This window comes from Hylobates moloch, unplaced genomic scaffold (genome assembly GCF_009828535.3).
Source record: "Hylobates moloch isolate HMO894 unplaced genomic scaffold, HMol_V3 SCAFFOLD_19, whole genome shotgun sequence".
Classification (NCBI taxonomy): Eukaryota; Metazoa; Chordata; class Mammalia; order Primates; family Hylobatidae; genus Hylobates; species Hylobates moloch.
The window spans coordinates 71,405,521-71,433,157 of NW_026652294.1; the positions used below are offsets into that span (position 1 = coordinate 71,405,521).

At 43.0% G+C, this 27,637-nt stretch overlaps 1 long non-coding RNA gene across 2 annotated transcripts; it reads right to left on the minus strand.

Annotated features, from left to right (window-relative positions):
- Positions 1-11,359: 11,359 nt before the first annotated feature.
- LOC131381972 (uncharacterized) lies at positions 11,360-26,822 on the minus strand. Of its 2 annotated transcripts, XR_009211085.1 has the most exons (4): positions 26,564-26,822; positions 16,698-16,815; positions 14,052-14,265; positions 11,360-11,701 (listed from the first exon to the last, which is right to left on the minus strand). It is a non-coding gene; the product is annotated as an uncharacterized LOC131381972 (long non-coding RNA). The 2 variants fall into 2 exon arrangements; XR_009211084.1 differs by lacking the exon at positions 26,564-26,822 and having other exon boundaries at positions 16,698-17,044.
- Between the last annotated feature and the right edge of the window lie 815 nt (positions 26,823-27,637).

Here is a 27,637-nt window from a genome sequence, read left to right on the forward strand (position 1 = left end):
TCAAGCTTCCCTGCCTCTTTGTTTACCCTGTGAGCATAGAACTGCCTACCCAAGCCTCAGCAATGGCAGACGCCCCTCCCCCTGCCAAGCTCCAGCGTCCAAGGTCTTTCTCAGACTGCTGCTCTAGCAGCGAGCAAGGCTCCTGAGTGTGGGACCTGCCAGGCATGGGAGGGAATCTCCTGGTCTGCCAGTTGCGAAGACCATGGGAAAAGAGCAGTATTTGGGCAGGAGTGTACTGCTCCTCTAGGTACCACGACTCACGGCTTCCCTTGGCTAGGAAACGGAAATCCCCTGACCCCTTACACTTCCTGGGTGAGGCAACACCCCGTCCTGCTTCGGCTCACCCTCTGTGGGCTGCACCCACTGTCCAACCAGTCCCAATGAGATGAATCAGGTACCTCAGTTGGAAATGCAGAAATCCCCCATCTTCTGCATTGATCTCACTGCTGGGAGCTGCAGACCAGAGCTATTCCTATTGGGCCATTTTGGAAGCGACCAGATTTTTTTTTTTTTTAATCAAATGGGGATACAAATGTTGCACTTTGGAAGTGGTATAAGGCTGTTGGGAAATACAGCTGGAAAGTGAAGCCATGATGTGGAAAGCCTCGAATACCAGAGTTTGAGGTCTGGAGTTTTGACCACAGACAACAGGAAGCCGTTATGGGTTCCTGAATGGGGTAACAAGACCATCAAAGCATTATAAAAGCAAAGAGGAGGCTGGGCATGTTGGCTCATGCCTGTAATCCCAGCAATTTGGGAGGCCAAGGCAGGTGGATCACCTAAGGTCAGGAGTTTGAGACTAGCCTGGCCAACATGGCAAAACCCTATCTCTACTAAAAATATAAAAATTAGTTGGGTGTGGTGGCACATGCCTGTAGTCCCAGCTACTTGGGAGGCTGAGGCAGGAGAATCGCTTGCACCCAGGAGGTGGAGGTTGCAATGAGCCAAGATTGTGCCACTGCACTCCAGCCTGGTGACAGAGTGAGATTCTGTCAAAAAAAAAAAAAAAAATTCAAGAAGATAGAAAACAAAGACCACTATTATTCCTACAGAAATGTGAGCTCTAAATTCTAACAACTATATGATGTGATTGCAAATGGAAAATCAGTGTGAAATACAGCAATGCTGAAAGTGCTATCTAGAGAAAGCCAGATTGTCATGCAGACACATCTCCAATGGCACTGGAATATCTGCCACTTCGAAACCTTGGAAAATCCATCACTGTCCAGGGTGCAGGACCTGACACTCACTGCTTTGCAGATTCAGTAACGTGGATCTTGTCTCTGTCCCAGAGCAGGCTAGAATCAGGGAAATCAGAATGCCCACTTCGTTTTTCTGTTGTTTGTTTGTTTTCCATAAAGACAGGGTCTTACTACATTGCCCATTCTGGTCTTGAGCTTCTGGGCTCAAGCAATCTTCCCACCTCAGCCACCCAAAGTGCTGGGATTATAGGTATGATAGAAAGCCACTTCTCAATTCACAGTAAGAAACAGAAATGCCCACCCACATAAGCCAGGATTTTCAGTCGCAAACAATAGAACTTACACGATCTAGTTTAGGCCATAAAAGAAAATCATTAATGTTAAACTCACAGAATTTCCAGAAATTCAGAGCCAGTGAATCAGGCTCAGAGACTCCACAGCCAAGAAGTAAACCCAGATGCTGGATCACTCACAGGTTAGTCTCGCTGTCATTGTGGATGCAGCAACACAGCTTGCCCAGTGGACACGATACATGACACACTGTGTGGTGGCTGCAGGATTTTACTGCTAGGTATTTTGCTTCTGTTGCTCCTGAAAGCCCAGTTACTTCCTGCCATTCTCTCTGGAAAGGTGGTGCTGAATGTGACCTTCTTCGTCATGGGGCCCATTTCGCTGGTGGAACCTGGATCACATGTCTGGCCTTAGTGTTAAGGCTGGCTTGGAACCTGGGTACAAAGGTGAAAATCTCAAAGAGAAAAAATCACCAAAATATAAGCTGGGAGCCCAAAAGATGTAGGGTGTCCATGACTATGACAAATGACCACTGCACGTCAGCTGACTGACCTGTAGATCAGCTGACACTGTCACACCATCAGAAAGTTGTTCAACATGAAGTTAGAGAATGGGAAGTTATGTGTATGACAGTTTTTTGTTTGTTTGGTTTGGTTGTTTGTGGCATTAAGCTCTAGTAACCTGTTGAATTCACTGCCACAATTTATTCACTGTACAGTGGCACTCATTAGGTACACAATTCCATATTCATTGATGGGTCAGGGGACAAAAATGAGTAAATCCAAGTTAAACTACATTCCTACCCTCAAGGTGTTCACAAAATAGCTGGTAAAATAAGAAGCAGCAGAGTCCTACACAGTAGCAAGATCTAGAATAAGAGCACCTGTGGGTGACTGAAAGAGCAGATATGACTGTCTTTGAGATTGAAGAAGTTAAGAAATTCGGGATGGACAGGGCATGGTGGCTCACGCCTCTAATCCCAGCACTTTGGGAGGCTGAGACGGGAGGATCACTTCAGCCCAGGAATTTGAGACCATGGTGGGCAACATAACAAAATCATCTTTTGTAGAGATGGGTCTCTACAAAGAAGAAAAAAATTAGCCAGGCATGGTGGTGTGTACCTGTAGTGCCAGCTACTTGGGTGTCTGAGGTGGGATTGCTTAAGCCCAGGAGTTCGAGGCTGCAGTGAGCTATGATTGCACCACTGCACTCCCGTTAGCCTGGAACACAGAGAGAGACCCTGTCTATAAAAAAATAAGCAATGGAGAAGGGTAGATATTGGAGGAGTCAGTAATGTAGATACTGAAGACACTGAGGACGAGAGCTGGTACTGACTGAGAGAAGAGGGGGTCTCAATCAAGAGGCAGAGCATGGAGGCCTTGGAAGGCACTGAGTAGGGATGAGGGACCAAGGTACAGGCAGCAGGTTTCTCTTGAGTTTTCAAGAGAAGAGGAGTTGCCCAGTCACAATAGCAGAACCGGAGTCTGGAAGCAACAGAGAATAAATAAAGTATGAACCCCAACTGAGGCCAAGGATAAGAGCATTGGCTCAAGGGGACAGGAGTGTTCTGGATGAGAAGAAGGGAAGTAGGTTTAGGAAAAGATGATGTGCAGGTGAGATGAAGAGACAAAGGTGCACTTGTGGAAATAGGCCAGGTACCCGCCCCATGCAACATGCACTCCACAGCACTGCAGGAAGGGACTGTACCCTTCCTTTGCCTTCTTCAGAGACATTGCTCTCTCTTCCTTTCCTTTCCCTTCCAAGTCTGCCTCCCAGGGCCACGTCTGTACTTTTATTTGCCTTTTGCAATCTGCAGAGCTAGTATAATCTTTCAGAACTTAGCCTGCAAAGAAGAAAGTGCATTTTTCCTATTAGCATGTACATCTCTTGGACAAAGAACTTGAAATCACCTTCTGAATGCCAGAGTCATTCCAGCATTGACACCTGCTTTCCCAAAGCACCAGTAATAACCCCATCTCCCTGCAAAAACTGTAACTTTAATAAAAAACAGGTCACACGCCAGACACCAGGATTGCCAGAACATGCAAACACACACGTACACTCTATCACCAATAACTCATAAAAGAAAATGAAATCTCTAACAGTATCCTCCTGCCAATTTCTCTAAGAAATTCCCCGGGGAAAAAAAGAAGGGAGTCTCTAAATAACTTCAATACTCTGGACATAATGAGTAATGGTTCATGATTGTCATGGAAATGGTTCTGATCCACAGAAAATGATGCGCCCTTTATCTCATTACTGAAACTCAGCTGGAGGATGAGTGTCACGGGCGTGGTAGAAGAGTATACATTTGAATTCAGACAAACGTGGGTTCCAGTCCTAGCTCTTTTTACTGGCTATGTGATATTGGACAGTTACCTCTTCTAGCTCTGTCTCAGCTTCCTCCTCTATAAAATGGGCACGAGATTCCTACTTCCCAGAGTTGTAGAGAAAATTAAAGAAAGAAATGTATGCAATGCACCTAGTACAGTAGCGAGTAAATGGTAACTATTACTAGCTCTGCTATTGCTTAGTTATTATTCTCTTCATCACCTTTATTTTTGAACCAAAGGTTCCATTTAGCTCAGAGTTGAACAGAAAGAGTCCCTCATGCCCACGCTGTGAGTTCATCTATAATAGATGTAAAAGCCACCTCCTTGTGATTTGGATAATGGAGGCATTCAGATTCTTTTGAGCATACTGATTAGCCTGCAAGGGTACGGCTGACAGCTCACAGACGGAAAAGACTGAGCAGTCTCTTAGGGGCTCCATGTGCAGCTTGACCCCTTCCCATCCCTTCTCGTCCTCACTAATTCCCACCCACTTTACCCAGACACCTACTTCCTTGTAACAGGCAGTGTGGGGAGTGTCTTTCTCTCTCTCTCTCTCTCCCCCTCTCTTTCTCTCTCTCTCTCTCTCCCCCTCTCTTTCTCTCTCTCTGCAGAAAACAATGACTGTACTCATACATTGCCACTGTAGAAAATGAAACCGCATGGCTGGGAGAATCCTATCATCATTCCACTCTCTAATGAAAGAGATTGTTTGCAAGCAGATGAAATTAAATTGTAAGCTCTATTCACTTCAACAACAGGTGCCATTTGGGCAAAGCTAAAGGGAGCCATTGAATTGTCAAAAAGATTTAACTCTTCCTGACACCGTGGCATTGGGTAATAGCCTCCCGCCAGTTCTGCTGCCAGAGATATCACCACTGCAGATCCATTACACTAGATTCTCACCCTGAAATTCTTTTTAAAATGGTAATTTTCAGGGAGGGGAAACAGATAACTCAATCAGGCTAGAGTGCTAGTGTACAGCCTGGGTCCCTATCCTGGCTGAGCTCCTTAGTCTAGTTTCCCCATCTGGAAAATTGAGGAATGCAGAGAATTACAGGTACTTCCTAGGGTCCTAAGAAGATAAAATGAGAGCTTAAAGGGAAGACACTCAGTGCAGGATCCAGGACAATACAAGTGTTCACAATTCCTGCGTCGTGTAGGGAATCTTTCTTGAGAACACTTTCTAGCAAACACTCACATGTCTGGGAAAATGCAGACTCCTGAAACTCACCCATGAAGATCCTGCATCAGTGGCTCTGGGCTGGGCCTGGGCCTGGGAATATGCACTTTTAACAAACCCTCCAGGTAGTTTGTTTTGGTGGGTCCTATCATGATCCTCAGAACCCACCCACCTGTCCCTGTGGGGCCAATCCCTGGGTCTGGCTGGTAGGAATACAATTTCTCCCAACAGAAAAGGCCTGAGGCAGAGGAAGACTATGGAATGGTGGAAGGGTTGAATACCAGAAAAGGTCAGGGAAAGAGCTGATAAAAGTTTGAGAGCCAAACTTTGGACAATTCGCAGTTTTGCCTCTTCCAGCCGGAGATGGACAGGAGAGTGCTGAGGGTTAATTTGGGTGAGGAACTGAGGGAACAGACAGCAGCATTCACAGAAGAAAGAACTTTCAAAAAAAAACGATTGTGCAAATCCCAGACACCAGCCATAGGCCCTGAAATTCTAGTTTAAAGCAATTCAGTTCCTGTTCCATTCAGCAGGCCGATGAATTGCAGGCATTTGCACTTCTGTGGTACCTTTCAAGCCACAGCCTCAAAGCTCCTTTCAAACACAAATCTGTTCAGCCTCATAACCTCTCTGAGAGATTCTGCAAAGGGATAGTGGAATCACTTCCCTCCCTACCTCAAGGGCAGCCTTTTGGAAGGTGGGAGGCAGGAGGCAGTAGCCGTTTAACAGTCACTTAAGCAGGCATCTTGACAGCTCAAACAGTGGAGAAGGAGCCACTTGGGATCAGACGGTTCTGGGACACTTAGTCTGAGGCATGCCATTACAGAAATACCTGGATATTCACCTCTGCCTTTTTGGCTTTAGCTTCTTCCTTGTTTAGCCTGAATAGTGTCTGGTGATTTGGCAGACACTGAAAGTTGCCTACCTAATATCTTTCTTCCGTGTAATAGAACCTCAACTTTTTTCTGGGTCAGAACAGCCTCAGGGGGCAGACCATGATTCTTTTAAGCCAAATTAGCAATCCTCTTCCATCATTCCCAGTCTTCCTTCCAGCTATAGGCGACCATATCATCTAGGTTTGGCCGATGAGATGGAATTGAAAATCTGCTGGGAAGTATTTGCCACAATTTGCTACACTACAGTACTGTAACTCTGATATTTCAGTAGTTTTACACAATAAAGATTTATTTTTCTTTCACATTATAATTGTAATTCAATCAGTGGGGAAAGTGTTTCACACTCCTCTAGGAACCCAGACTAATGAAGTCTCCATTATGTTATACAGAACCATCTAGAACCCATGGTCTCCAAGGTCTCCATGGAAAAGCCTGAAAGGATACTCCTCCTTCAGTCCTCAAAGATGATCTCCTTGTAGGCTCCTGCCAATCATTCCAATCACAAATGGGTTGCTCTCTCATCTGAGCTGTAATTTGACGTGTCAGGAATGTGAAGAACAATTAACCACTGGCGTATTGCATAACTTCAAAAGTCTCTTGAGATAAAATGTATGCAAATGATAGTGTCTATTATTATGCCTGATAACAATTCTTTAATACTGACTTAAAAGAGGAGAGGTTCTGAGACATGTTGCATTTGATCCAATGAAATATTCAAACTAACTTTATATCACTCGGGTGGTAATTTATCTTCTCTGCCTGGAGCAGAAAGAGGTTTCAGTGCAGTAATCATGGATTTATATCATTTCTCACAAATTGGTTTCTTTTGATTGGAGCGTGAGTGTTCAAAACTGTGAAGTCCTTGTCAGCATGAGGTTGTTCTGGGCATAAAGTGAGCAGTGCAGGGGATCCTTCGAGATGAAGGTTGCCACCTCTCCACCAGCTATGTGGCCACGTTAGGAGTCACAGCTCACAGAGCGGAAGCCATTTCTTGATTTTAATAATATGCAGTGAGAGAAGAGGTTAGAGAGAGGAGAAAGGGGATAGACAATAAATGGACAAGCTAATGGCACAGATGGTTGCGAGAGTGCAGTCAGTTAACAAGTAATGCTTGTACTTTTAGAGGATGGACTCCTCTTTGTTAAAACTACTGTCTAGGAGTTTTCCATCCCTCATCACCTTCCCTTGGATATCGCTGCTTTGCCCAGATTTGCTTTCGGCCAAGCTGCCTCCAGAAACGGAGACTCCGCCAAAGCCAGACAAAGAAAAAAGGCAAGACAGAGTGTGGGACCTGGTGGGATAATGGCTGTTTTATTCGACTAAGGAGGAAACTGTGTTAATAAACGCCTGTGACACTTAATGATGTGGCTTTCATTTTGAACACATCATTGCTTGATATTGAATCCATCCATTTTGATAATAAACACCACACCATGGGACTCTCGCTTTTGGCCCATAAATAAATAAATAATAGGCACGCGATGCAGGGACTTCCTTTGCACACTGGGAACGAGGGAGGGTTGCAGCTCCCTGCATGTGTTTGCATTTTATGAACTCTATTCAGCTGCATGGCCTCCCATTCGTCTCTCTGGAAATCCAATTTCCCTTTTGCAGGTTCATCTGCCAGTTTTCTAATTTTCACATCAAACCGCATATTACTCATTGTCAGGCTGGTTGTTCTGGAAGAATCGTTAGAATCTTAAACCCTTTACCAGTGTTTTCAGTTTAGCCTCAGACAGTTACTGGGCTTCATATTTTCCAATATTACACCCCCCTCCAAAAAAAATCTCAATCTTTCAAACCTGCATTCTCTTGGTCCAGGCCAGAGCCAGTGAGAATAACACTTTCTGAAAGATAAATCCAAAATTTTTAATACTACAAAATGGCCCTCCCCAATTATCAAGGAATGTGTAATTCATTTCTCTATTCCCAGCACTTAGCACACAATACACCTTTAATAAATCATTGACGGAAAAAATGAGTAAACAATTAAATGAATGGTATGCTGTATATATACTCACTTCTGCAAGATTACATGAATACAGTACACATATATCAAATGGAACTTCATTGCCTGTAGTATACATTCATTTTTGTTTAACCCATTTATACTAACAAAAATTATCTTTCTCTTTTTGTTTTAAAAAGATCAGTAATTATTCTTTAAAGAATAGCTCTAATTGATATAATTAATTTGAATGTCATAAAGTTGATCCTTATTAAGTTACCAGGCTCAGATCCTTCTCAGATCAACAGCTTCCAAATCTATACATTTGGTTCTGGGTTTCTTGCTTATTTTCACATGTCCAGATTCTCAGGATGACAGAAGGATCTAACATGCATTTCTTCTGTAAGGCTGGGATGCATCATGGAAAGGAATCTTTTGGACCCACTGCAGCCAGAGAATGAAGAGGTTCTGCTGGAAATCCATCTCCCTGGGGGTCATCTGGAGACTAGCATGGTACTATCTTACTTGAAGACCATGCTGGTCTCCAAATGTGTGTCATCGCTGCTATGTTCAGAGAATAGGGTAGGCAGCTATAGGAACCTGCCTTTCTAGAAGCCCTGCTCCATGGACTTTTATCTAGAAATTTCCCCCAGACTGTTCAAGGTGCTCCCCAGGTATAAGCTCTAAAGAACTGGAGAAAAGATTGCCTTTTCCTTACAGTTTTCTAAAGATGAGCTTTAAAGGAAGTGCTTCATTCTTTATTAGAATCAAACCTCAGAAGCCAAAGGTTCATGTTCACAGCAGCTAAATGCAATTCCTGTCCCTGAATCCTGTACTGGATGGGAGAAAAAAAATGCTACAAAGGACATCCACTGCAATGTGGATGGTAGAATAGATAAAAGTATTGTATCAATATTAACTTTACTAAAGTTGAAAACTATACTTGGTTATGAAAGAAAATACCCCAATTGTTAAAAAACCTGTACATATACATGAAGTATTTACACATACAGGCTTTGAGGTATGTAACTTAGCTTTAAATGATTAAAAACATTACATGTAATAAATATGAAATAAAATATAATTTTTTATATACATATATAAGAAAAGAATGAGCACAAATGATAAAGCAAAAAGCATAAAATGTTAGCAATAGGTGAATCTGGTAAAGAGTATATTATATTTTTGGTACTATCTTATTCTTATAATTTTTTTATGTTTAAAATTATTTCTAAATAAAACATTTCGGGCCAGGCAAGGTGGCTGACGCCTTTAATCCCAGCACTTTGGGAGGTCAAGGCAGGAGGATGGCTTCAGCCCAAGAGTTCGAGGCCAGCCTGGGAAACATAATGAGATCTTGCCTACAAAAAATGTAAAAAAGGGATGGGAGGATGGCTTGAGCCCAGGAGGTCGAGGCTGCAATGAGCCATGATCATGCCACTGCACTCCTGCCGGGGCAACAGAAGTGAAACCTGCCTCAAAAAATAAAATGTTTATAATAAATGTTTGAAGCCCATTATCATAGATAAAATCTAGCTGGACCCCGTAAACATAACCAGGCTAGGACCAGGCTGGTGATAAAAAGGGGAAATAAATCTTCCATCAGAGCAGAAGATGGCAAACTTTTGTCTATAAAGGGCCAGATAGTAAATATTTTAGGTTTTATGGGCCAGAAAGGCTCTGTCACAACTACTTGACTGCCATCATATTGCTAAAGCAGCCTTGGAGATTATGTAAGTGAATGGGCATGACCATGTTCCAATATAACTTTATTTATAAAAACAAGCCCAAAAGCCATAGTTTGCCAACTTCTGACTTCAATAATTAGGCAAATTTTTGAAAATAATTGGGATCATATTTGCCCCCATTCATCTGGGTCCCTTAGAGGGACGTTCTCTCTACCTGGTTCCCTGTGGCAGGCTCTATCTTTAACCCCTGCCACTCTGGAGCACCACTGCCACTGTCTTCACAGTGACTGACAGCAGGGATACAGACTACCTTTAGGAGAAGTCACAAAGTGAAGCCCTCTCACCTCATGGGCGACCACAGTATGTCTATGAGAACACAGATGACAATTTTCACATTCACGCAAGAAACAGACCAGAATATCATTTCAAATGCCAGTCTAGACATGAAGGGGGAAAGTCACTCCTCTGCATGCACACAGGAAAACCTGCTCCTCAGAAATCACAGTCTCGAACGGTGAATGTGTGAATGTGTTGCTTTATTTAAAGAAAAGAAAAAGAGGCTGGGTGTAGTGACTCACGCCTGTAACCACAGCACTTTGGGAGGCTGAGGTAGGTGGATCACTTGAGGTCAAGAGTTTGAGACCAGCCTGACCAACATGGTGAAACCCACCCCATCTCTACTAAAATTACAAAAGCTAGCCAGGCATTGTGGTGCATGCCTATAGTCCCAGCTACTCAGGAGGCTGAGGCAGGAGAATCACTTGAACCTGGGAGGCGGAGGTTGCAGTGAGCCAAGATTGCACCGCTTCACTCCAGCCTGGGAGACAGAACAAAACCCTGTCTCATAGAAAAAAAGAAAAAAAAAAGGAAAAGTTCCTACTTGGGTTCATTGCCCTATCTGAAAATGACCACATATGATGGATACATCAAGACAGGGACAGTAAAAGAAACAAGGAGAGAGGGGCAGGGATGGAGTGTGGAGAAGGGAGAGGAGGAGAAGAGAGAAAAATTCAGAAGGAACCCTTAGAATTCCTTTGCTGCTGCAACTACCCTCCCTATCCCCCAGCTGGTCCCCTTGGTTCTCTCGCAGGCATCTGGCTTCTACCCTTATCACACTTACTGTGTGTGCTCACTTACTGTCTCAACACATTTACTGTGCTGTGCTATAGATTCCTGTGGAGAAGTCAACACATCTTCCAACCACAAGCTGTTGGAAGCCCCCAGAGAGGGACATAGACTTGAAGGAGCTCAGCCGAATCCCACCGCTAACACAGAGCCCACCACTCACCCCAGCTCTGCGTGAGGGTATGTCCTGTCCCAGGGCGCCTCTTCAAGCTAATGGTGCCTGCCCAGAGCCCCAGCACTGCTTCTATAGAGGCCATTTTATTTGGAAGGTAATGGAGCCCTTGGCAATGCAAAAAACAAACAAGCAAAGAAATGGGAGCATCTAGTGTAACTGACTCCAGAGGTGCGAGGGAGAAAGTGGAAGGAGGAAAGCAGAAGTGTGACATTGGCAGCTGTCTCCAGCCTTGCCCCCTCACTCTTTCTTACCTTTGTCTTTTGAAGTCCACCACATAGAATTAGCAGAGCACCCACTGTGGGCCTGGCAGATACAGTGCTGAATGGAACAGATGCGGCCCTGCCTCCTGGTGCTTACTTCTGGTGTGGGATCCCAGCAGTAAACAGGCAATCACATTAGAGCAAGTAGAGTTCTCAAGCTGGGAGGGCATCAGAATCTTCTAGAGGGCTTGTTAAAGCACAGATATCTTGCATACCCACCCACCCCCGCCCGCCAACAGTTTCTGATTCAGAGGATGCGGGTGGAGCCAGAGAATCTGCATTTCTATGAAATGTCCAGGTAGGTGATACTGACGCTGCCGGAGGACAAGACTTCGAGAGCTGCCACACTCTAGCGTTGTTAGTGTTATGAAGGTGGAAGTACGGGACCCAGTGGGAGCACGTAAAGGGGCATCCCATCCACACCTCAGGCCCGACTTAAGCCAGTATACTTTGAGTGCATCTCAAATCTTCTGCCAGGAATCTCATGCTCTTTCTGCAGGATGCGAATCTGGAAGGATAGCATCTTGGTAGCTGCTGGCCTCCACTTTCCAAGCTGAGGAAACAAGCTGATTGGGAATGCACTTAACAGAGGAGAATGTGAGCCTGAAGATGAGAGAAAACAGCAGTCAATACGTCCCCGCACCCGGCTGCTCCTAAAGCCAATCTGCCTCTGGATTTTCAGTTATATAAGCCATAAATTCCCCTTTGCCTTAAACAGGTTTGGAAAGTCTTCCAATAACTGCAACAAATAATATTCTGACTGATATTCACCCACTTACCAAACAGCCCGAAATTCTACCATTAGTGATCCAGCTCTTAGCATTTCTACCTCCTCACACATTCATCTAAGGCGGGGTCAGCACACTACAGTCTTTGGCCCAAGTCTGGACCACCACCTGTTTTTACAACATGTTATTGAAACAGCCACGCTCCCCGATTTACATACTGTCTATGGCTGCTTTTGTGCAAAAATGACACAACTGAACAGTTTGGACAGAGACTGTACGTCTACAAAGCCTAAAAGATTTACTATCCAGCCCTTTATAGACAGGCAATGTTTGGGGATGCCCGGTAGGAGAAGTCCTTCTGAAGTCCCGTTCAGTGCAATACTTTTTTGTTGTTGTTGTTGTTTGTTGTTGTTGCCCAGGCTGGAGTGCAGTGGCGCGATCTCGGCTCATTGCAACCTCCACCTCCTGGGTTCAGGTGATTTTCCTGCCTCAGCCTCCGGAGTAGCTGGGATTACAGGCCTACACTACCACACCTGGCTAATTTTTGTATTTTTCAGTAGAGACAGGGTTTCACCATGTTGGCCAGGCTGGTTTCAAACTCCTGACTTCAGGTCATACACCCGCTTCGGCCTCCCAAACTGTTGGGATTACAGGCGTGAGCCACAGCACCCTGTCCAATGCAGTACTTTAGATTTATCCTGCCGATTTAAATTTAGCCCCTCTTGTCTCACATTCTGAAGAAGGGCTGGAGGACAATAAAATATGGACAAAATTGGTTCCTGAGAGTGACTGGAAACCTCGTTAAAAATGAGTGCCCAACCTCAGTTGTGGGCTAATTCAACAGCTGTCTTTCTTTTCAAGTTTCTTAGAAAACTAAACGTACTTTTTTTTTTTTTTTTTTTTTTTTTTGAGACAGAGTCTCTCTCTGTCACCCAGGCTGGAGTGCAATGGCGCGATCTCGGCTCACTGCAAACTCCACCTCCCGAGTTCACGCCATTCTCCTGCCTCGGCCTCCCGAGTAGCTGGGACTACAGGCGCCCACCACCGCGCCCGGCTAATTTTTTGTATTTTTAGTAGAGACGGGGTTTCACCGTGTTAGCCAGGATGGTTTCGATCTCCTGACCTCGTAATCCACCCGCCTCGGCCTCCCAAAGTGCTGGGATTACAGGCGTGAGCCACCGTGCCCGGCCGAACGTACTTTTACTATATGACCTAGCAATCATGCTCCTTGGTATTTACTCAAGGGAGTTAAAAACATATTCACACAAAAACCTGCTCATGGATGTTTACAGCGGCAGCTTTATTCATAATTGCCAAAACTTGAAAGCAACCAAGATGCCCTTCAGTAGGTGAGTAGATAAATGAACTGTGATGCATCCAGACAATAGAATATTATTTGGCACTAAAAAGAAACAAGCTATCAAGCCATGAAATACATGGAAGAACCTTAGATGCATATTAATGAATGAAAGAAGCCAATCTGAAAAGGCTACATACCGTGTGATTTCATATGTATGACATTTTGGAAAAGGCAAAACTATGGAGACAGTAAAAAGATCAGTGATTGCCATGGGGTTAAAGGGGGAGGGAGGGACAAATAGAACACAGAGGACTTTCAGGGCAGTGAGACTACTCTGTATGTTACTGTAATGATGGACACATCATTATACTTTTATACAAACCCAAAGAATTTAGATGTGCCAAGAGTAAATGCTAATGTAAAGTATGGACTTTAGGTGATCATGATGTGTCAATGAAGATTCACCAATTGGAACAAACGTACCAGTGAGGTGAGGGACGTGGATAATTGAGGAGGCTATGCATGTGTTGGGGCAGAGGGTTTATGGAAAACCTCTGTATCTTCCATTCAATTCTACTATGAACCTAAAACTACTCTAAAAATGAAGTTTATTAAAAAGAAGAAGAAGAAGGTGTGGTGGCCAATGATGTGGTGATGACAATCCGCAGCCTGTCTACCTCCTGTGCCTCAGTGCTCGGGTCTGGATGCTCGTCCTCCCTGCCCGGGGCTGGGCTATGTACCAGACATCTCCCTTCACCCTCACCCTGGAGGTTAACTCCGCCTCTGTCTGTGCTAACCTCCTATTTTCTCATCCCTGTATAATTTATATAATAGAACACTTTAGAAGAATCTCTACTCACTTAAATACTAATCATTCTCAGAAGCCCAATATTATAAAGCAGAGCTGAGTGGCCCACTTTCTCACCCTAAAAGAAAATCAGAATTCAAGCACCCAGCATTTCCAGTTGTTTCTTCATAGACACAGGACTGCTGGTTCCCTTGTGTGGATGACACACATCCTCCAGCAGCTTCCCAAGAACTTGTGTGTTGTTCTGAGTCTTTTGAGGGCTCTGTGGTTTAGATCAGGACATTCTTGGCTTTCTCCATTTCAGGATTAAGATTCAGATTTCTTGCATCTGCTAAAGTAAGTTAACAGTCATTCTACTTTTCAGCTTCCAAAATGTATCGACATTGTCTTTTTGCCTCTTCTTCCCATCCTTATGGATTTCTATCTTTTAAAAAAGATAATTTCTTTGCTATAGCTTTAGTAGGATTTTAAGAGAGAGGAGAGTTATAAGAGTGTCAAACCCATCATCATTACCATCCTATAGCCTTTTTATACACCAATTTTCTGATTTAGCATATAAAACTAATACTTAACCCTTAAAGGTATGAATTAAATTTTTAAGTTCAGCAAATCTTAATATTTTTACATGTTCCAATACTATTTATAAATTGACTTCAACTTAAATAACAAGTTTAAATAATTACTGAAGTATGCATATGAAATTAAAATTACTACACCAGCCCTTATTCTAACAGGCTAAAATTATTTTATGTTTTAGAAATGATAAAATATTAAACATGTACAGATTCCTTAATGCAAAAACATAAATAATTTATATTTGGTTTTCTTAAAAAATTCTACTCAATTCTAAATCTGAGGTGAAAGGTGCTAATTTATATAATCCCAAACAATTTTGGGATATCTTCCCAAATATTTTTGTATTTACCATCCCCTCTTGCAATGATTTATTAATTACCAAAGAGACTCCTTGTGGGATGATGACTGAATTTTTGTCACAATACGGATGGAACACGTGGATCCCCATGTGTCTATAGTAGGGACTGTTTCCAAATTCTTTCATCTCTCCAGGCAAATTAGCCATACTTACCTACACTACTCCATTAATTGATTGGATTTTACATTTTTTGGCTTTCAAAGGATATAAATTGTTTTTATGTGTATTCTTGAAAAACGTTTGAACTGTAGGGACTCCTACAATCTTTTTATCTACTCCCTATTAAAGCTAAGCTTCTTCCAGGTAATAAAATGACTTTCAATTACCCTCTTGATCTTCTTGGTTACAACTTCTAGGCTTATTCTACAGACATAATTAAAGGCAAAAACTAGAGGAGCTAAGGCAAAAATCAAGATGCAATATAAAGCAAAGAGTCTGAAGAGATTTGATCTCTGTTGCATCCTTTCACACATAATCCCCAGGGGCTCTATTACCAAATGTAAAATGTGCTTGGCCAGGCTGTGAATCCACTGGGGATTCACCCTGGAGGAACATGGAAGCACCCAAGGGGAGGAGAATGTACCTGTCTAATTGTACAGCTGTGGCTCAATATAGACTAAATGTGTTCATGGAGCCAAACAGAGAGAAAATGGAAACTACTTCTCATGTCATCATCATGTGGGCCTTAAAGAAGCCCAGTGGAAAATAGCTTTATGGATGGATGGAGATGAGCAAGCTTGCCAAGACTGATTGTCAACAGTAAGAATGTGCTGGTGATGTCTGCTGGAAGATTGAAGCCCCGCGGTGACACTGACACTACTTATTTTATGTACTGCGGAAAAGAAAAAGAGCTTGGAAAACTAGCTTCAGTCTCTGTACTGTGAGTCAGTTTATGGCGTTGCTCAAAGTTATGACTATGAAACAATCAAATCCAGAAGAAGTTCTACCAGGGACAACTAATCTTCAGTAACATCATTTGCTTCTATCTGTGTCCGCTCTTCTTCCAAGCTGCTAGTAACTGCCTCAACACCTTTAATATGTATGTCTTCTCCGTGTCATGCTTTTTATTTTCTCACAATTTTGGTTTATCCCAACCACAGCGGGTTAATGAGCCCTCTTGTTTTAGGAGATAGATACATACTTGCAGCCTCAAATCTTCTCCATTTCAAATTCCTGAGGACACAAACATCACTGCCCTGCTCTTTTCAGTTGAGGCAGAGTTTCTTTTATACAACACCACCTCATGGGCCAATGTTTTCACTGCCCTTGGATCAGGTCCCCACTCCTGGTCCAACCAGCTGTTGCGGGGTGGGAGTATTAATGCTGGGTTGAAACATGGTGCTAAGGTTGGGAAATTTGTTTTTGAAAAAGCATGGATATTATAGATACCACGATGGATATTTCTGGTACATGTGGCTTGGAGGCTAAGGACAGGCAAACTCATTTCCTTGATCGTCTTGCCTTTTCTTCAGGAAGAGAATTCAAAAGGCTAAAGGACAGAATGCCTGGGAGTGCCTCTAGGTGAATAAGAAACAAAGACTTCTTCATCTGCCTTTAATTATTCCTAAGGAGAGACAATTGGGGTTCAAAGTTTTGGAAGAATAATCTTTTGGGTTTGAAGACTCTTGAATAATGAAAGACCTTTGGTCATTGACGACCTTTTTCCTTCTTTTTGCTACTCTCATGTTGGAGGGCTAGGGATGTTTTCTGTTTGGAATGCCTCTGGAAATCCTACAGGAATAAGGATAGACCAGAGGATGGGGGAAGGGAGCTGCCTGCTTGAGGCTTGCTCCAGTTTCATTTATTTGTTTACTTACTTATTTACTTACTTTTTAGAGACAGGTCTTGCTCCGTTGTTCAGGCTGGAGTGCAGTAGTGCAGTCACAGCTCACTGCAGCCTCCAATTCCTGGGCTCAAGTGATCCTCCCACCTCAGCCTACCAAGAAGCTAGGAATACAGGCACATGTCATCACACACAACTGATTTTTGTATTTTTTATGAAGATGGGGGTCTCACTCTGTTGCTTTGGCTGGCCTAGAACTCCTGGGCTCAAGCAATCCTCCCACCTCAGCCTCCCAAAGCACTGGGATTACATGCATGAGCCACTGTGCCCAACCATTGTTCTAGTTTTAAACAATAGAGGGGAAGTAGGACCTTCAGATTTCACTCTAAATTAAAAGTACTGAGCCTTCCTTGGTGAGGAGGTAGCAGGATTCAAGCCGGAAGTATTGCCAGGATTGATAATTGAGCCATTTGGCTGAGACATTCCTTGGTGGGCTCTCTGGGAAGCCAGCAGGTGAGCTCTCTGGGAAGCCAGCAGGTGAGCAATGAAGTACATCATTGTGACGGACATGAACATGAGTTCCGACCAAGATAAATATCACCGTAAATCTATGACTAGCCAATCTGTCCTCTGCTGTTTGAGCTAAAGGACAGCATGATGAGATTGGAGCCTTGTCCTGTTCCACTGCCACCGAGGTCTCTGGCCCAAGGTAAGGATGTTCTCCTGGCTCTGGGCACTTGGCCCAGGTGGGCACGCTGGGCTTCTGACAGGCTCCCTTCAGCTTTTCTTCCTTCCAGCAGAACCAAAAGATCCAGTTTCATTTGCCCCCGGTGGCCCTAGTTATTCTTTTACCTGGGTTTTCTCCATTTCCAGACCCAGTGAAAAGTAAAAAACAGGACACCTCCCTCCTCTTCCTGCCCATCCAGCCCATTTTCCTGCCACAATCCACAAGCAAACATATAGGGATTCAGATGTCTTCAAAGATCTTAGATTGTATTAATGATGGGTGTCCCTTGAGGTGTGATGGCTTCTCCTTTACTAACTCACTACCCTGCACTGTCCTGGGCATTGGGCCAGCCCAGCAATTACCTTCTCCATCAGGGAAGGACACTGGGGGATGAACATGAGGTTCATCCTCAAGGCTTGGGGGCCTTTATTTACAAGTCGGTGATAATAAAAATAAAATAATAAAATATAAATAATAAAAATATAATAAGAGGAGAAGAGGGAGTACTATTTACTGAAGGCTTGCTCTCAGACAGGTGCCATGCCAAGCTTTGACATACATATTTTATTTAAGCCTCACAACAGCCCAATGAACTAGATAGAATCTCCATTTTAAAGAGAGACAGGAATGGTAATAAGTTTGCCCAAGGTTACACAATGAGTAGAGCCAGAATTCAACCTCAGGTTTATCTGACTCCAAAATACTTTTGTCTCTGTGAAAATAATATATTCATTTTATTAAAATATCCATGCCTAAAGGAAAGAATAAAGAAGACAGTGAAGAATCACATGTAATTCCATTGTTCAGATATAATCACCATCAACATTTGGGTATTTCTTTTTAGACCTTTTCCCTCTATGCATCCACATAGAAATACACATACACCAAGCACATATTCATTCATATGTCAAATAATGTTTGAATATATACTATGTTATGGGTACTGCCCTACAGGCTGGAGTACTCCAAGTCCCGATCTTGAAGCGCTTACATTCTAGTGGGGGAGTCAGAAAATAAGCAAATAAGCCAGGCTGAGTGCAGTGGCTCATGCCTATAATGCCAGCACTTTGGGAGGCCGAGGTGGGAGGATCACTTGAGGTCAGAAATTCAAGACCAGCCTGACCAACATGGTGAAGCCCCGTCTCTTCTAAAAATATAAAAATTAGCCGGTCGTGTTGGTGGGTGCCTGTAATCCCAGCTACTTGGGAGGCTGAGGTGGGAGAATCACTTGAACCCAGGAGGCAGAGGCTGCAGTGAGCTGTGATCATGTCACTGCACTACAGCTTGGGCAACAGAGCAAGACTCTGTCAAGAAAGAAAAGAAAAAGAAAAGAAAAGAGAAGAGAAGAGAAGAGAAGAGAAGAGAAGAGAAGAGAAGCAAGAGAAAGAAAGAGAGAGAAAGAAAGGAAAGAAAGAAAGAAAGAGAGAGAGAGAGAGAGAAAGAAAGAAAGAAAGAAAGAAAGAAAGAAAGAAAGAAAGAAAAAGAAAGAAAGAAAGAAAGAAAAAATAAGCAAATAACCAAACAAATTTGTATTATAATGTATGTTATACATATGGCTACACAGTTGTGCACTGAAGAACTCTAGGGGGAGCCAACCACACTGCAGTTAAAGTGAAAGACAACCCCAGGAATTGGGCAGTGCACAACCTATACCACACATAATGGGTAATCATATGAGACATAAAGCAGAATAAGGAGAAATATTATTTTATGAATAGGAGATTGGAAAATCCCTCTTTGATTAGGAAATATTCGAGAGTTATCTTAAGAAAGTGAGAGAGCAAACTCAGAGGAAACTGAGAGAAGCGACTTTCAAGTGGGGAAATAGCAAATGCAAAAATCCTAAGGCAAGGATGTTCCGGGCATGATTGGGGAACAGCAAAGGGGCTAGTCGGGGTGGAGGGCAGTGAGTGAGAGGAAAAGGGTGGGATCAGAGAGGTAGTGGGGTACAGATCATAGGGCCTCGTGGACATGGTAAAAACTTTGGAATTCATTTTTTGTGTTAGAAGTCACTGGTGAGTTGTAAGTAGAGATGAACATCTTCAGGATGAGTCTGGCTGCTGTATAGAGAACACAGTGGGGAGGTGGAGAGGCCAGGTAGAATCAGAGAGTGATACTAAGTAGTAGCTTAGACTAGGCTGAGAGCTGTGGAGTGATAAGAAGGAGGAAATGTTTTAGGCTGTTGCTAACAGAGCAGATCTCAGGTAGTATCAGCAAAATTGCCTATGTATCACTGTAGAATGTGAGAGGAACAGGGAACTCGGGGTGACCCGCATGGACAGGGGGACGTTATGAGACTTGGAGCACAGAAGGGGCACGCCTGGGAGAAAAACAAAAATTCCATTTGGGGAACTTAAGGGTGAGATGCCTTTTAAGCAGCCAAGCAGAGATGTGTAGAGACTGGAGACAGCGTTTTGGAATTTGCACTGTATAGGTGTTTAAAACCATGGGCCAGATGAGATCTCCTACAGAGAGTATAAAAAAGAGAAAAGGTCTGAGGACTGAGTCCTGGAGCAAAGCTACATTAAAAAGTAAGGGAAATGAGGAGAATCTGGCAAAATCATCTAAGAAAGGACAGCCAAAGAAGCAAGAGGAAAAGCAGGAGGGTTTGACGTCCCAGAAGCCAAACAAAGGAAGGGTTATAAGCAGGAGAGAATGATTAGCTACAACAAAGGCTGCCGGAAGATCCAGTACGAGGGGTGGAAACTGACCATCTAATGGGCAATGTTGACCCAAGTTTGGCATTGATGACTTCACAAGAGTAGTTTGGATGGAAGAGTAGGAAGAAAAACACAATCGAAGTGAGTTTAGGAGAAAATGTGCAGGAAGGAAATAGAGGCAAAAATAAATAACTGTTTCCAAAAGTTTTGCTGTGAAGGGAAGAAAAGGTGACATGGTAACTGGTAGGAGATGGGAGTCAAGGGAAGTTTCATATTTCATTTTAGTTTTTTGAATGAGTCATATTATGACAAGTTTTTAAGGTGGTGGTAACCATCCAGAAGAGAAGGGGGATGTGATTATGATGGTTCCATGCCCTAAGAGGAGGAGGAATGAGTAGAGTCTTGTATACAAGTTGAGCAATATGTCTTTGCTAGAATAATGGTCACTTATTAATTATAATAAAAGGGAACATATAAATATGTGTAATGGGCATATACTATATATACTACCTTAATGTCTACTTTTTAATTGGCTATCTTATTATAATATTACTTCATAAATAAAGTTAGATCAATGCCACATGGTCTCACAGTATTTCAGAGCATACGTCTTCCATAATTTATTTAATCATTCTCTTCTTATTGGACATTTTGGTTGTTTTTAGTTGTTCACCGATACAGAGAATGAAAAGCCAGCCTCTTGGACTCTGGTACCCTGACTGTGTGCTTCTTGCAGAAGTCATCCTGAGCTAGTCAATGTGGGGCTGCCCCTGCAAGCTTAATCCCCGCTCTAAGGTTGGAACCCTGCTCTACATTCAAGACGCAGAGCACAGATGGGAAGAATCACTTGTTCCCCTGCTAATCATGCCACTTGTTCCAACCTCAGCCTCTACCAGCCAGAGGGATGTGCCCACTCTGTGCTGGGTAGGGCACAGGAGAGTTGAAATAGACATTGCTTCTTCTTATTTGCAACTCAAAAGAGCTAAAAAAAATCTGTGAAGTGCCATGGGGCCATAGTCTCTAGCCCTGGAGTTTGAGAATGTTCTAGATCTAATTATATGAAATGTTTTCTTTTAAGAAACATTTTTAGAGATAGAAAAACTGAAAGCACAAAAAACCAAATAGCATGCTCTAAATTTCCCAGCAAAAAAAATAAAAAAAACAAGCTGAGAATCCCACTCAGATCTGCCTAACACTAAAGCACTCTTTCCTCCCCACTTTCTATTGCACTCTGTGTTTCGCAAAGCCCTGCTCTCCATCACTTCACAGCCTTCCCAGGCTTTCCAAACACAGCAAGGCAACCCCCCGCTGGGAACAGAGTTCACCCTGAGCCAAGGCCTCAGGGCTTCTTAGAGTCCAGAGTAGGCCCTTCCAGCTTTTATCTCCAATGTCTCCTTCCTATGCTCTGTGAAGCCACACAGGCCACTTCCTAGTCCCATTCCCAGTGTATCCTGCAATCTCCCGCTCCTCTCCTTTCCTTTCCTTCTGCCCTTTCTATGTCCAATGCCCTTTCTTAGCTCCAAATTTTGTTCTACTCACTCTTCAATTTCTGGCTCATATGCCACCTCCTCCAGAAGATTCACCCAGTGTTATTGGGCTTGCCCACCTCAAAACTCCTACAGCACTTTATCTGTCCCCATCTCATGAGCTTAACACTTACTATCTTGTTTGCAGCTCATTTCCACGTATATCACATATTTTCTCCCCTAACTTCATCAGACTAGAAGCTACTTGAGGAAAGGGATTATGCCTAAATTATCTAAGTAATGCCTCCTGTACCTGGCCCAGTACCTGGCATAAAGTAGGCCCTTGTTATACGTTTGAAGGGTGGATAAATGGATGGATGGATGGATGGATGGATGGATGGATGGATGGATGGATGGATGGATGGATGCAGGGATAGACGCATGGATGCATGGATGGATGGATGGACAGATGGATAGATGGATGGATGGACGGATGGATAGATGGATGGATGGATGGATGGATGCATTTCCTACCTACTCCTGGCTTGATAACTTTTTTTGGATGAGTTCATTTTGTTTTATTTAAACTCTAGAACCTGTCCTTACTGACATGATTATGTAGAGCTGTCCCTAGTGCCTCAAAATTCCCGAATACATATCTTTCTTCCATTCCTGTTGTTGTTAGTTGCCTAGAAGCTCTAACCCTTCTCCATCTCATCTGCTTAAAGATATTACTCTAGGTTTTTCATAATTACCTCACTCAAATATTCCTAGCTGAATATAGGAAGGTAATAGGCATTTATAATATAGTCTTGCCAGAAGCATCTGCATTTTAATAGGACACTCCAAAGGCAAAAAGTACAGGTTTCTAGTAAAGGTATTTTAGACACCATGATAGGAGGTGGACAGAAACCTGCCTAATTGCCTATTCTCTGACTAGTAAGGGTGGTCCTGTGGCCAGGCTTCCTGTGACTGAGTAAGAATTAACACGAGGAGTCCACATCATTTCCTTTCGCCCCTACCTTGACCCAGGAACTGAGAGCAGAACATCTCATAGTTATTGTCTCAACTGATAGACACTTTTGGCCATGCCAGACACTTTGGCAGTCACTAACTTGGGGGATGCAGAGATCACAGTGCCCAAGAGTAGCTCTTCTCAAGGGTTAAAGTGCACTAGCAAATCTGCAAGCTAGAGAACCTGGGCCAAGGGTGAGGGAGAAGGAAATGCACTAGCAAGGCCTAGCCCATGCTCTTGATGTCTGAAAGCCAAGAGCAGGGATAGGGGTGCTTTCCACAGATGCACAGGGAGGCAGGCAGCCACCAATCTGCCCTTCTGGGCCCTCTCCCCAGGAGCAGGACATCAAGGGCATGTAGGAGAGTCCCCTGAGCTTAGGAAGGGCAAAGCAAGCAGGTTGGGAGACAGGAGTCACTGCTACCCCAGCAGCGTAGCCCCAGCCTGTCTCCAGGGAAGTAGCTCCCTCTACCTAAGACAGGCTGATCTTCCTAGCGTCCTACTCTGGAGATGTGTTGGCAGCAGTCAGGAAGCCAAGATGAATCTTTTGAGCACCTGCTCTGCACTGATCCCTGGGATCAGCAAGGCTAAAAAAGAAGGACTCATTCATGGAAGAACCAAGGGGTAATGAACAGAGACATGGGGCTTGGGACTGAACTAAGTTCCACCACTACCAGCTATGTAGCTTTGATCAAAGCATCCACTTTTTACCAGGCTTCACTTGGCATAAAATTATAATAAAATAGTACTTATTTAATTGATTGGGGAATAAGAAATGTAAGGCACCCAGCACAATGCCTCACTCATAGTATGAGTTCAAGTAATGTTAGCAGTTGTCAAGGAGATTCCAGTCTGGCTGGTCTGTACATGAGAAATTATATTCAGGCAATGGACAGGAGAGAGAAGCAGCATTCTTAACATACATATACCACCAGCACACCCCACTTTCGGATCCATAACCCTACCATTGCCAACAAGAGCTGGCACCAGCCACTGGATGCCCTGCTGCTCTTCTGGCCTGGCATCTAAGACCCTCCAAAGCATGTTCTGGTCTTAATTTCAATCTCCATTTTTATCCACTTCCTTCAAACCCCTGACATTCTGGCCAGGCCCAATCACTGCCCCTACTCTTATTGTTCCTGTCCCTGAGTCCTTGTGGGCTAATTATGCTGACTATGCTGTCACCAGTGTCAACATCCTCTTGATCACTCAAGCCTAAATTAAAAAGCCATTTTTGCCTGGGCACAGTGGCTCACACCTATAATTCCAGCACTTTGGGAGGCCAAGGTGGGTGGATCACTTGAGGCCGGGAGTTCAAGACCAGCCCAGCCTAGGCAACATGGTGAAAACTCATCTTTATTAAAAATACAAAAATTAGCCAGGTGTGGTGGTGCATGCCTGTAATCCCTGCTACTCGAGAGGCTGAGGCAAGAGAATCACTTGAACCTGGGAGGCAGAGGTTGCAGGGAGCTGAGATCACACCACTGCACTCCAACTTGGGCAACAGAGTAAGACTCTGTCTCAAAATAAATTAAACTAAAATTAAAAATTTCTTTTTAAAAAAGCCCTTTTCTTCAGGAAGTCTCCCTAACCTCCAAACTGGAATAAAACTTAACCTCCTCTTAGCTCCCACAGCAGTTTTAAGGTTTGTGACTCCAGAATGCTCTGTATTTTCTCAAGTCCCCCTTTGAAGTGCAAGCAAATCAAAGGCATAAGGACTTTCTGCCAAGTTTAGAATGCTCTGGATGTAACCATACACTAAGAAGGGACACAGGGCACAATTAAGCCACTCTTGCTTATTATTCACCAGACCCAGAAAGCCCCACCCGCCATGCTCCATTCCCAAGACAGCAGCCTTATGCTGCCTTCAGCGGCTAGTTCTAAGATATCTGTGGCTCTCCATCCCTTCTCAGTCCCTGGGGAAGCAGAGCTCTCTCTGTCTGAACCTTAGATCAGTTGCTTTCCTGGCAGCCTTGAGACATTCCGGTTAGTCTCATATTCATAGAATGTTCCTCTCACCTTTTCTGCTTTGTGTGGCTTTAAAACTTTCCCAATATCTGCTTCATTTTGCTGTTCACACAAGTCTTCATGTTTCTCGGATTTTAAAAACATATTCTCTATCTTTGATACTAGCCAGACATCCTTGGGCACTTCTCTGATCATGCCCCCCATGCAGGCTACTGGCTCTCAACGTTAACCCCTGCAAAGCTCTCTGCCTTGGGCTTTCATCAAAGGAAACCACAGGAAACCCACCCTTATACTTGCTGTAGCAAAATCATTGAGGGCTCTGTCATCTAGACCATTGAATATCTGCTATAAAAGCCACCCATGTGAGACATTTCTTTGAGAATTTACCGCTTAGAAAAGCTCTTCCTTCTCCCCTGAGGAATGTTCCATAATTCTCTCTGATCAAGAGGATTATGTAACAGTTCATGCCCCAGTTTTGGTTTTTAGCTGCCAAGAAGCTAAAGAAGCCCTTGTTAAAGAAACTTAGCTTACTGTTCAATTCTTATGCTCCTTCCTCTAGATTTCTAGATTTCTAGGACAATTCAGCCTGCTCTGCTTGGGTCCTTTGATTATTCCACCTGGGGTGTGGGTTCAACCTGCTGCCTCTTTCTGTCACTGGCGGGTCTTTAGTCATCCCAGGAGGATGGCACACACACAAAGCCTTCCCATCCTCTAGACCTCCTTATTCCTAGACCTTTTTGTCTTGTGTTCTATTTTTCTGGAACGCAGCTTGGGAATTCAGGGAGTCCTAATATTTGAGGTGGGAGTAAAAAGAAAGAATTGGTAAGTTAGCTCTGTTTTCCCCTTTTTAAAGAAAAACTGGTTTTTTATCAAATATATACATGACTATAATGTAGACACAATTTTTCTCCTGTTTTAATTGATTCTTTTAGTGTTATTTTAAATAATTTTCATATAGATTATTTCTATTTATATTCAGCTATTTCTTGGCTTTTCATTTTAAGAAGTACTTATGGACTTGGAACATAAGGATGTAAATCCCATTTGCCACCATCACAATCACCAGCTGTCATCACCATCATACCACTTCTCACCTCCCCCTATTCTCAGTAAGTCATATAGAAACTTTGATTCAAGTAATATTCATGTTATTATGATCACATAAGTGCTATAGCTGAGCCATGTAGTATACTACAATTTCTTTTCCAGAACAACTTTTTGTCCTTCCTGAATTTAATATCTTTTAATATCTTCATTGTTTGTTTTTTCATTTGCTTGCTTTTATGTTCTGACCGCTAATTTAACCTCAAATCTGCCCTCCAGTTCTGTCTCTCTCTTCTCAATACCTTCAAGGACAGTAAATATTCTATTGCTTTCCTCTTCTAGATGAAATATCTCCCAAAGCATTTTGACCTGTTTGAATATAGACTGGTTGATCTCTAAGTCCACTACACAGCAGCAGTATAAAGCCCTACTAGCCAAAGGAGAAAACTGTTATCTGAACCTGATAAGAGATGTTTCTGTGGGAAAAGGGTCATCCAGTAGGAGTCACGGTCCTAGGTAGGATGCATCTTCTGCCAAACTGAAGTCCAGAAGGGATGAACATGAGCGATAAATATTAGAACCTTAGTTTCTTCCTGCTTATCTCCTGCCCACATCTCCAATACCAATATTGGCTAAACCCAATGGTAAATCCACAAGCAAGGGAGCTCAGATAATGCAGTCCATAGACATTAGTCTCCTGAAGCACAGAGAAGGATAGAGACTAGAACTGAAGAAGCAAACTAAGAATAACTAGCAAATCATTTTTGGTTTGTTATTTCAGAATAACACATTCACTGGTAACTTTCTGAGAAAGGGCACATGAGAGGTAAATTACTTAAGTCTTTATAAATGCAAAAAATATCTTTCTGCCTCAAGCTAAATTGATAGTTTGGCTGGATATAGAATTCAAGGTTGGAAGTGATTTTGCCTCTATATGCAAACTCATCTTCTACATTTCGTTGTGCCTTCTCTCACATTTCTTTGTCATTGTTTTTACGCCTTTTAAATAATCATTTTACTATAATTTTAACTAACCTTTAGGGTGGAGACAGAGGTAAATGGATGTATTCATTGCTTCCATCTTCATCTGGGAGTCCAGTAATTGCTTCTTGAGGGTGGGATCAAACAAACGAATACAGTTTAAATAAATTTGTCTCACTTATGCACATTTGTTTACATGGGACAGAATCAGAGGAGACATTCACACTGTGTTAACTGTTTCATTGGATTCATTACAAATGTATCAATAGAACACTAATAGGACTACTCTCCTTAAGAGTTTTTTTAATAAAAGGATTACTTTCCTTAGAGTTTTATGTTACATATTTGAGTAACATTTTCAGTTCTCAAAGCACTTTTTCCTACTTATTTTCATTTGTCCTTGAAATGACTCAATGAAGTAGACATGGTAGGTGTTACTATCCCACTTACAGATAACCTGAAGCTCAAAGAGGTTGAATCATTTATCCAACTTAGTGGCAGAGACAAGGCTCAAACCTAGGTCTTGAATGCCAAGGTTGGTGCCCTTCCTATGGTCCACACTTTCGGCAAAGGCGATATTTATGTTTTTATAAACCACTCAGAATGGCAATCAAAGTGGTTTTGGATTCATTTTCCACAGAGTGCCCACATTGGCTCATGACAGTATTTGGACCATCTGTGGAAGATTAAAGAATCATAAGATCTCTCGACTCCAACTATAAGAGATTCTGATTTATAAGGTCTGAAGTGCAGACCAAGAATATCTATTCCGTTTTTTTTGTTTGTTTTTTGAGATGGAGTTTTGCTCTTGTTTCCCAGGCTGGACTGCAATTGCACAATCTCAGCTCACTGCAACCTCTGCCTCCCGGGTTCAAGCAATTCTCCTGCCTCAGCCTCCCGAGTAGCTGGGATTACAAGCATGCACCACTTCACCCAGCTAATTTTGTATTTTTAATAGAGATGGGGTTTCACCATGTTGGTCAGGCTGGTCTCAAACTCCTGATCTCAGGTGATCCACCCGCCTCGGCCTCCCAAATTGCTGGGATTACAGGTGTGAGCCACCACACCTGGCCAAGAATATCTATTTTTAAATAGCTTTCTAGGCAATATTAGAATGTAGCTTGATTG